At 42.0% G+C, this 9364-nt stretch overlaps 1 pseudogene; it reads right to left on the bottom strand.

Moving 5' to 3' along the window:
• Positions 1-6142: 6142 nt before the first annotated feature.
• Positions 6143-8745, bottom strand: LOC101018231 (annotated as a pseudogene).
• Between the last annotated feature and the right edge of the window lie 619 nt (positions 8746-9364).

Below are 9364 nucleotides of genomic sequence, written 5' to 3' on the forward strand. Positions count from 1 at the left end.
TATGAAGAAAATTAAGTATGTTAAACAAACCTCCTTCAGGCAGCAGTTATAATGCTTTGGCCTTGAGTTCGTTGTTAATGAATCAACAGTTTATATTACATAAGGTGTCTTTACACAGAAACAGGAATAAAACAAGGTTCCCTGGTTATCCCCTGATGAGAATGTTGTGACCAGGGGCTTGAGGGAACCTAACGCTATATTACACCCAGGAGCAATGACTCCATAATCTCTAATTCAATGTTTGAGATGACTTTATAGAACTACTGCGGATAAGAAAAAATCGACTGTGCATTTGTTTGTATATGCTAATTCTTCTTTTAAAATTTTTTGTTATGAAAAAATTCAAATAGATAAGTAAAGAGAATGGTAAAATGAAACCCAGGGGATGTACCACCCAGCCTCAAAAATTACCAACTCAGCCAAACTTGTTTTCTCTTTAACCTTTCTAATTCCTTCTCTCCTCCTTGCATTTGACACAAATCCCAGACATTGTATCATTTCAGCCTTATCTACTTTATACATTAAATTATTGTTAACTTTTTAAAATTATGAGAATAGATAATCTCAACTCTGGAAGAGTTACAAGGAGGAGAAAATAACTATATAAATTAATACTGAATTAACATTTTATTTTTCTCAGTCTTTTTATGTATAGAGTAAATTAAAAGATTGAAATCATTCTGATTAGATTTCTTTTCATATAACATTAAATTTTTTTAAATAACGTTAAACATTCTTCAAAAATATAGTGAAATAGCCTCTGCATGGTGGTTCACAATGGTAATCTCAGCACTTTGGAAAGCCAAGTTGGGTAGATCACCTGAGTCCAGGAGTTCAACACCAGCCTGGGCAACATGGTGAAACTCCGTCTTTACCAAAACATACAAATATTAACTGGGCATGGTGGCACAAGCCTATAATCCCAGCTACTCGGGAGGCTGAGGTGGGAGGATCACCTCAGCCCTGGAAGGTAGAGGCTACAGTGAACTATGATCACATCATTGCAGTCTACCCTGGGTGACAGAGGCAGATCCTGTCTCAAAAATGTGTGTGTGTGCGTGCGCACGCATGCGCGTGCACGTGCATGTAAAATAAAATATAACTTTTTACACATTCTCGTTTAATGTCATACTATTTTTTCATATCTACCCTACTTTTTAAGAGAGATGTGACCACTTATTTAAAATTAATGTCATTTGAGATAATTGTAGATTCATGTATGTTGTAAGAAAGAATACAGACAATAAAGTATACACTTTGCCAACCTAAAAGGAAGAAGCTGAGGCAAAATTAATATAGAGCGTTTATTTGGGCCAAGTTTGAGGACTGCAGACCAGGACGCACTTCCACGTTACCTTGAGAAGTGCTCTGGGGAACAAAGGAGAGGATCCCATTTTTAAAGAAAAAGGGATGAATCAGCAGAGGGAGTGATTACACAGGTTTTTGTCAGGAATTCTCATTGGTTTACAGAACTTACAATAGTCAGTGATTGGTGATACACTGTTGAACTATAGGGTGTGTGGCATTTTATGCCTACTCGGCATTATTAGTCTAGAGCCCACATAACAAGTGACTTCAACAGGGGTTTTTTTTGGATTTTTGGTTTTTTTTCTTTTTGAAACAGCTTCTCACCCTGTTGCCCAAGCTGGATTTCAGTAATGCAATCTTAGGTCACTGTAACCTCTGCCTTTCAGGCTCAAGCCATCTTCCCACCTCAGCCGCCATAGCAGCTGGGACTACAGGCGCATGCTACCATGCCTGGCAAATTTTTTGTATATTTTGCAGAGACAGGGTTTCACCATATTGCCCAGGCTGGCCTCGAACTCCTGAGCTCAAGCGATCTGCCCTCCTTGGCCTCTCAAAGTGCTGGAATTACAGACCTAAGTCACTGCGCCGGGACTCAAAAGGTAATTATTGGCTCAAGGTGAAGTAACATGACTGCTGTTTTATTCCAGTACTTCTCTGGGCCTGACAATTTAAAAGGGACTCATATTCCTCAGATAAAGTGTCTCTTCTTTTATTTTATTTTTTCAAATTTCCCCTTTTGATTAAAAAAAAATCTTTCCATTGGCTAGATGTGGTGGCTCATGCCTGTAATCCCAGCACTTTGAGTGGTCAAGGTGGGAGAATCGCATGAGCTCAGGAGTTTGAGACTAGCTCAGGCAACATGGGGAAACCCTGTCTCTACGAAAAATACAAAAATTAGCTGGGTTTGAGGGCATGTGCCTGTAGTCCCAGCTCTTCGGGAGGCTGAGGTGTGAGGATCACTTGAGCCCAGGAGACGAAGGTTGCCCTGAGGCCGAGATCATGCCACTGCACTCCAGCCTGGGCAACAGAGTGATACTCTGTCTCAAAAAAAGAAATAAAAAAAGTATTAAATATTAAAAATTTAATAACTATCTTCTTGAAACCATTGATTATCAAAATCTGAGTGTTAGGGTGTTCTTTGTCACCCGGAGGGCCCATTCTTGGATAGTCCTGTCCCACATCAAGAGGGAAAGAAAGAGACATTTCAATGAGGAATTTTGTTTTAGTATACATGCATGGGGTCTCTCTATATTGCCCAGGCTGGTCTCCCTCTCCTGGACTTAAGTAAGTCTCCACTTCGGCCTCCCAGATAACAGGAATTACAGGCACAAGCCAGTATGCTGTCAGTGAAGAATTTTTAAAGAGTACCCAAAAGTTGATTTGGTATGGCATCACAGAATGACAAAAATGAGACCTCAGTTAATCACTGGTTTATAGAGCTGCTATGGCCTATTGAATCACACTAGTCCTTGGAATTCATGACTTTAGTTTTCTAGTAACACATAAGATTTATAAGCAACAAAACAAAACAAACAAACAAACAAAAAAGAATCTGTATGCCAGAATGAGAAAAACAACAACAACAACAAAACACATTCCATTAAGGAGTCAACTGAAAACACCATGAAGAAAATGACAACCAGTTTTTTTGTTTGTTTTTTTTTTTTCTTTTTTGAGATAAGGTCTCACTCTGTCGACCAGACTGGGGCTCATTGCAGCTTTGACTCAGATGAGACAGGGCTCAGATGATCCTCTCACCTCAGCCTCCTGAGTAGCTGGGACTACAGAGACACACCATCATGGCTAATTTTTGAATTTTTGTAGAGATGGGGTTTCACCATGTTGCCCAGGCTGATCATGAACTCCTGGGGTCAATTGACCCTCCCACGTTGACCTCCAAAAGTGCTAGGACTAAAGCATTAGCCACCGTGCCTGGCAGAGACTTCTTGTAGCCAGGAAATAATTCAGAATTTAGTCCAAATTGTGGGAAGATAATAAAAGCTCAAATATGATGAACAGAGCTAGAATCGAATAACTAACAGTTGCACTATAGTTTCCTTCTGAAGCGTAATTTTTCTCACTATAGTCCTCCTTCTCTACCAATGAGAAATCACGGAAAGACCAATTTATTAGCGAAAACAAATTAGTGTTATTATACTTGGCCTGATTATTTGCATAATGTGCAACAAGAATAGTGATTAGCCATATAGGCTTCTTTGTTGATTTATTTTGTTTTGTTTTGTTTTATTTTATTTTATTTTTTTGAGCCAGAGTCTCACTCTGTTGCCCAGGTTGGAGTGCAGTGGTGATCTCAGCTCACTGCAACTTCTGCCTCCCAGGTCCACAAGCGATTCTCCTGCCTCAGCCTCCCGAGTAGCTGGGACTACAGGCATGAGGCACTGTGCCCAGCCATAGGCTCCTTTTAAATTGGCTTTGCTGGAAATTTGCTTTGTTTTGTTTTGTTTTGTTTGAGACGCAGTCTTGCTCTGTTGCCCAGGCTGGAGGGCAGTGGCACGATCTTAGCTCACTGTAACTTCTGCCTCCTGGGTTTAAGCAATTTTCCTGCCTCAGCCTCCCAAGTAGCTTGAATTACAGGTGCCCGCCACCACAGGTGCCCGCCACCACACCCAGCTAATTTTTTGTTGTTGTTGTTATTTTTAATAGAGACAGGGTTTCACCATGTTGGCCAGGCTGGTCTGGAACTCCTGACCTCAAGTGATCCGCCTGCCTCAGCTTCCCAAAGTGCTGGGATTACAGGCATGAGCCACAGTGCCCTGCCTTATTTATTTATTTTTATTTTTATTTTTTGAGACAGAATCTCACTTTGTCACCCAGGCTGGAGTACAGTGGCGTGATCTCGGTTCACTGCAACCTCTGCCTCCTGGGTTCAAGCAATTCTCCTGCCTCAGCCTCCCAAGTAGCTGAGATTACAGGCATGCACCATGACACCCAGCTAACTTTTGTATTTTTAGTAGAGATAGGTTTCACCAGTTAGCCAGGCTCCTCTTGCACTCCTGGCCTCGAGCGATCTGCCTGCCTCAGCCTCCCAAAATGCTGGGATTATAGGCATGAGTCACTGCAACCAGCTTCTTTATTTTTCAGTAGAGACAGGGTCTTGCTGTGTTGGCCAGGGTGGTCTTGAACTCCTGGCCTTAAGCAACCCTCCTGCCTCAGCCTGACAAAGTGCTGGGATTACAGGTGTGAACCACATGCCCCATCCAGATTAGAGTTTTTAAAACGTCTCAAGGCTAGGAAGCCAAGTCAAGGATTCACCATGAGACTGTGCTTGTAATACATGTCCAAATTGGGTGAATTTCTCTCTTCTTGAAGTTTCAAAATATCTTAGTTTCCTAGGCCTGTCAGAAAGTAACATTCTTCACTAACCATAGGTCAAGAATCTTGTGAAAGAACAGCATAGACAATGTACCAGGCCAGTCTTACCAAGGGGCTTTTTAAAAAATTAAATCAGTTTTATTTAAGAATTTCCGGCCGGGCGCGGTGGCTCAAGCCTGTAATCCCAGCACTTTGGGAGGCCGAGACGGGCGGATCACGAGGTCAGGAGATCGAGACCATCCTGGCTAACACGGTGAAACCCGGTCTCTACTAAAAAATACAAAAAACTAGCCGGGCGAGATGGCGAGCGCCTGTAGTCCCAGCTACTTAGGAGGCTGAGGCAGGAGAATGGCGTGAACCCGGGAGGCGGAGCTTGCAGTGAGCTGAGATCCGGCCACTGCACTCCAGCCCGGGCGACAGAGCGAGACTCCGTCTCAAAAAAAAAAAAAGAAAAAAAAAAGAATTTCCAACATTGACAACTCTTATAAAAAGCATCCAAGCACAGGACACAGAACTGCAGCAAACAGCATTCTTACGGGTAGCTAGCAGACATTAGAACTTCCACTCTTTTTTGAGACACCTAAGCTCACTGGCGAACTCTGCTTCCAAGTACTCTTGCAAAGCACACTGCAAGCTCAGTCCATGTTCTCAAACCATCAGCTTCAATTCACATTACCACACTTACAGATCAGTAACAGAAGAGAACACATACCATACAACATTCACAGCAGTTGACAAAGGGGTAGGGGGAATACAAGTATCATTTCACTTAACACATTAAACTTATGTGGGTTATCTAAGAACAAAAACTCAAAGTCTTCCAACAGATGTGGATGTCCTTTGAATGCAAAAAAAATTCATACATGGCCGGGCGTGGTGTGGGATTACGCCTGTAATCCCAGCACTTTGGGAGGCTGATGCGGGCAGATCACAAGGTCAGGAGATCGAGACCATCCTGGCCAACATGGTGAAACCCCGTCTCTACTAAAAATAGAAAAATTAGTTGGGTGTGGTGGCGGGCACCTGTAATCTCAGCTACTCGGGAGGCTGAGGCAGGAGAATGGCGTGAACCTGGGAGATGGGGCTTGCAGGGAGCCGAGATTACGCCACTGCCCTCCAGCCTGGGTGACAGAGCCAGACTCCGTCTAAAAAAAAAAAAAATTCATACATTATTTGCTATCATTGCCTTCTGCACATTGTCTCATCAAAGCCACAGGACTGAGAGGCACATCTGGCCAAGTTAAAAAATATCCATTGGCCAGGCACAGTGGCTCACACCTGTAATCCCGTAATCCCAACACTCTGAGAGGCTGAGGCGGGCAAATCACCTGAGGTTGGGAGTTCCAGACCACCCTAAACAAGATAGAGTAACCCCGTCTCTACTAAAAATACAAAATTAGCCAGGCGTGGTAGAGCATGCCTTTAATCCCAGTTATTCCGGAGGCTGAGACAGGAGAATTGCTTGAACCTGGGAGGTGGAGGTTGTGGTGAGCCGAGATTGCACCATTTCACTCCAGCCTAGACCACAAGAGTGAAACTCTATAAAAAATAAAAATAAAATAAAAACATATCCATTATGCACCACCAAGTTTCCGCACACGCGCTCTCCTTTTCTCATTCATACTAACCTTTCATGCCTCGGTACCACCATCAGTCCCACACAAGGTTTCAAAAGTTCTAACAGCCTTCTGGTTCCATATCACAGCCTTGCATTCACAGCGTTGATACTACTCCATGAAATAAAGAATAGTAGATAAAAATGGGACACCCACCATCAAAGACGCAACCTGTGATGCGTGATGATGAATTCTTGAATGAGAAAGCATGTAGACAGAACAAGTATTCCTATGGCAGAATATTTACAGCACTATTTTCAATGAAGTGCTTCTTTCATAAACATTTGAAATGAGATGAACTGCAGAGATTAAATGAAGGCTATTGTACTTTTGTATATGAGAGAAGAAAAGTGTTAAAAAACAAAAGACACCACGATCTCCCAAAAGGAGATTTTCTTAAGGAAAAAAATCCATATGGTGGGGTTCAAATTAAAACAAGGAGTAAAGAATGTAGTTATAATCAATGGTTTCCATTTTGAACATGCAAAGAATTCACTTGACAAGTCCAGGGATAAAATATTATAGAAGCCTTTTGATATCAATTGTAGTGTGTTGGTTTACCAATCAGGCAAACAGCAGTTCACTTTCAACCATTCAATATTTCAACCTTTCATGTAACAAAGCATAAAATTCCTTAAGCTCTTCCTTTTTCTAAAGAAAAATCAAAAACATTACTGAATGTACTACACACTGAACAAAACAATTTTGAAAATTCTTAGTACATATGTATTTTACAATGAGTTTAGAAAAATTTAACTTCCCACCATTCTATATCAAGCAACCACAATCCCACTGTTTACATTCCTCAGCCAGAAGACTTAGAATCCATGCTTGAGCCAAAGCCCCCATTAAAACCACTGCCCCACCCTGCATTTGATGCTGATCCCCAACCAATTGCTGCCCCAGAATTAGAACCACTATAAGAGTTATTTCCAGAATTGAAGGCCTGATTTGGCTCCCTCTGCGTGTTGCCTTGGCTTTGGTTATTACCCGATGGGCCTGGCTGGTTCTGCCGGCTGGCTAACATGCCCATGATACCCCAACTGCTGTGTAGTGCTGCCTGGGCTGCAGCCATCATGGCTGAATTAATGCTGAACTCACCAAAGTTTATCCCACCACCCATATTACTACTTTGGTTGTTTTGCAAACCAGCTCCACCCCCTCTACTATTACCAAATCCACCCTGATTCCCAAAGCCACCTGGATTACCACCAAATCTTCCACTTCTTTCTGTCTATTGCTATTGTGCTTAGGTTTGGCATTGGGTATTTGAATGCTGATTCCTTTAATGATCAAGTCCTCTCCACAAAGAGATTGTGCAACCCACATATGTTTATTGCGGCACTATTCACAGTAGCAAAGACTTGGAACCAACCCAAATGTCCATCAATGACAGACTGGATTAAGAAAATGTGGCACATATACACCATGGAATACTATGCAGCCATAAAAAAGGATGAGTTCGTGTCCTTTGGAGGGACATGGATGAAGCTGGAAACCACCATTCTCAGCAAACTATCACAAAGACAGAAAACCAAACACCGCATGTTCTCACTCATAGGTGGGAACTGAACAATGAGAAAACTTGGTCACAGGGAGGGGAGCATCACACACCAGGGCATGTCAAGGAGTGGGGGCCTGGGGGAGGGGTACCATTAGGAGAAATACCTAATGTAAATGACGAGCTGATGGGTGCAGCAAAACAACATGGCCCATGCATACCTATGTAACAAACCTGCACGTTGTGCACATGTACCCTAGAACTCAAAGTATAATAAAAATCAAAAATAAATTTTAAAAAGAGAGAGATTGAGCAATCTGATCATCTGCAAATGTAACAAAGGTAAAGGCCCTGAATGGCTTGGAGATGAAGACATCACCACTTCCCCGTACTGACAGAAGAACCGCGACAGCTCATCCACAGTCGTGTTCTCTGTACTGCCCCCAAAACACTTTTCTGCTTCTCAAAGTTTCATCTGGGCTTTGCTTAGAATTAGGAAGTTTACAGTCACACCATTGTCCATCTACTATATGTCGCTGTGACATTACTTTCACCTGTGTTTCATATTCCATAAAATGAACAAAGCAAACCCCTCTGAATGACCAGTCTTAATATCTTTTTAGACCTGTACCGTAAGAACTCAAAAGGTACTAAAATATTTTTTCAGATCCTGTTCAGTTGTTTTCCATGGGAGATCCAGCACTTTTCACTTTCACTGCTGATAAAGCATCTGTCTCATCCATTTTGCTTCTGTTGTCTTTGGGATAGTTGAAAACATACACCAGATTTCCCCAGCCAGCATCGGGGCATGCAGAATTCCTTCTACCAGCCGGAAACCTCTCATACACTGAGACACTGGATTCCCGTAGCAAAGCCTGCGAGCCCCTTGGCCGTAACCATGGACAGCAGCGCCGTCCCATTGTTTTCTGGTGGTATTTAAATGGGCTAATTGTTCTCATCTTCGGTTACCTGAATCTATTCAGACATCTTTCACTTTTCTGCTAGGCTGCTGCTGGGAATCCCAACAGGGACACCGAGGGAGTGACAGATTCAAGCACAGCCCAATAACCACTTCGTTCCCACAAAATGCTAGGGGCTTTTTATCAACTTTATAAAGACAACATCAACTCCTCAAGCAGTCTATTCATATCTGAAAATATGGCATTCCAATCAATGCCTTGGTAAAATAACCAGTGTCTCCAATGTCCTGATACAAAAGAAAACATATTCTTATTGAACTTATGCAAATAACTACAGTGTCATAAAATAATACTCATGAATAGTTTTTAAATTCTGGAGAAATCAGGTAGAGAGAAAGGTAAATGTTTCAATTTTGCTCACAAAAGTATATTTTACCCAATTAATGTAAGCTATAAATGACCAAAAGAAAAATATAAAATGATTTACTGACTCTGGAAAACAAAATGTAAAAAGAAGGCCTGGCGTGGTGGCACGCGTCTGTAGTCCCAGTTACTCTGGAGGCTGAGGTGTGAGGATCTGTTGAGCTAGCAGTTTGAGTCCAGCCTGGACAACATAATTAGATACAATTTCTAAGGATAAAATTTTAAAGTTGAAAGGAAAAAGAAAAGGAAGATTAGAATAGTAG

Source organism: Papio anubis, chromosome 8 (genome assembly GCF_008728515.1).
Source record: "Papio anubis isolate 15944 chromosome 8, Panubis1.0, whole genome shotgun sequence".
NCBI classification, from domain to species: Eukaryota; Metazoa; Chordata; class Mammalia; order Primates; family Cercopithecidae; genus Papio; species Papio anubis.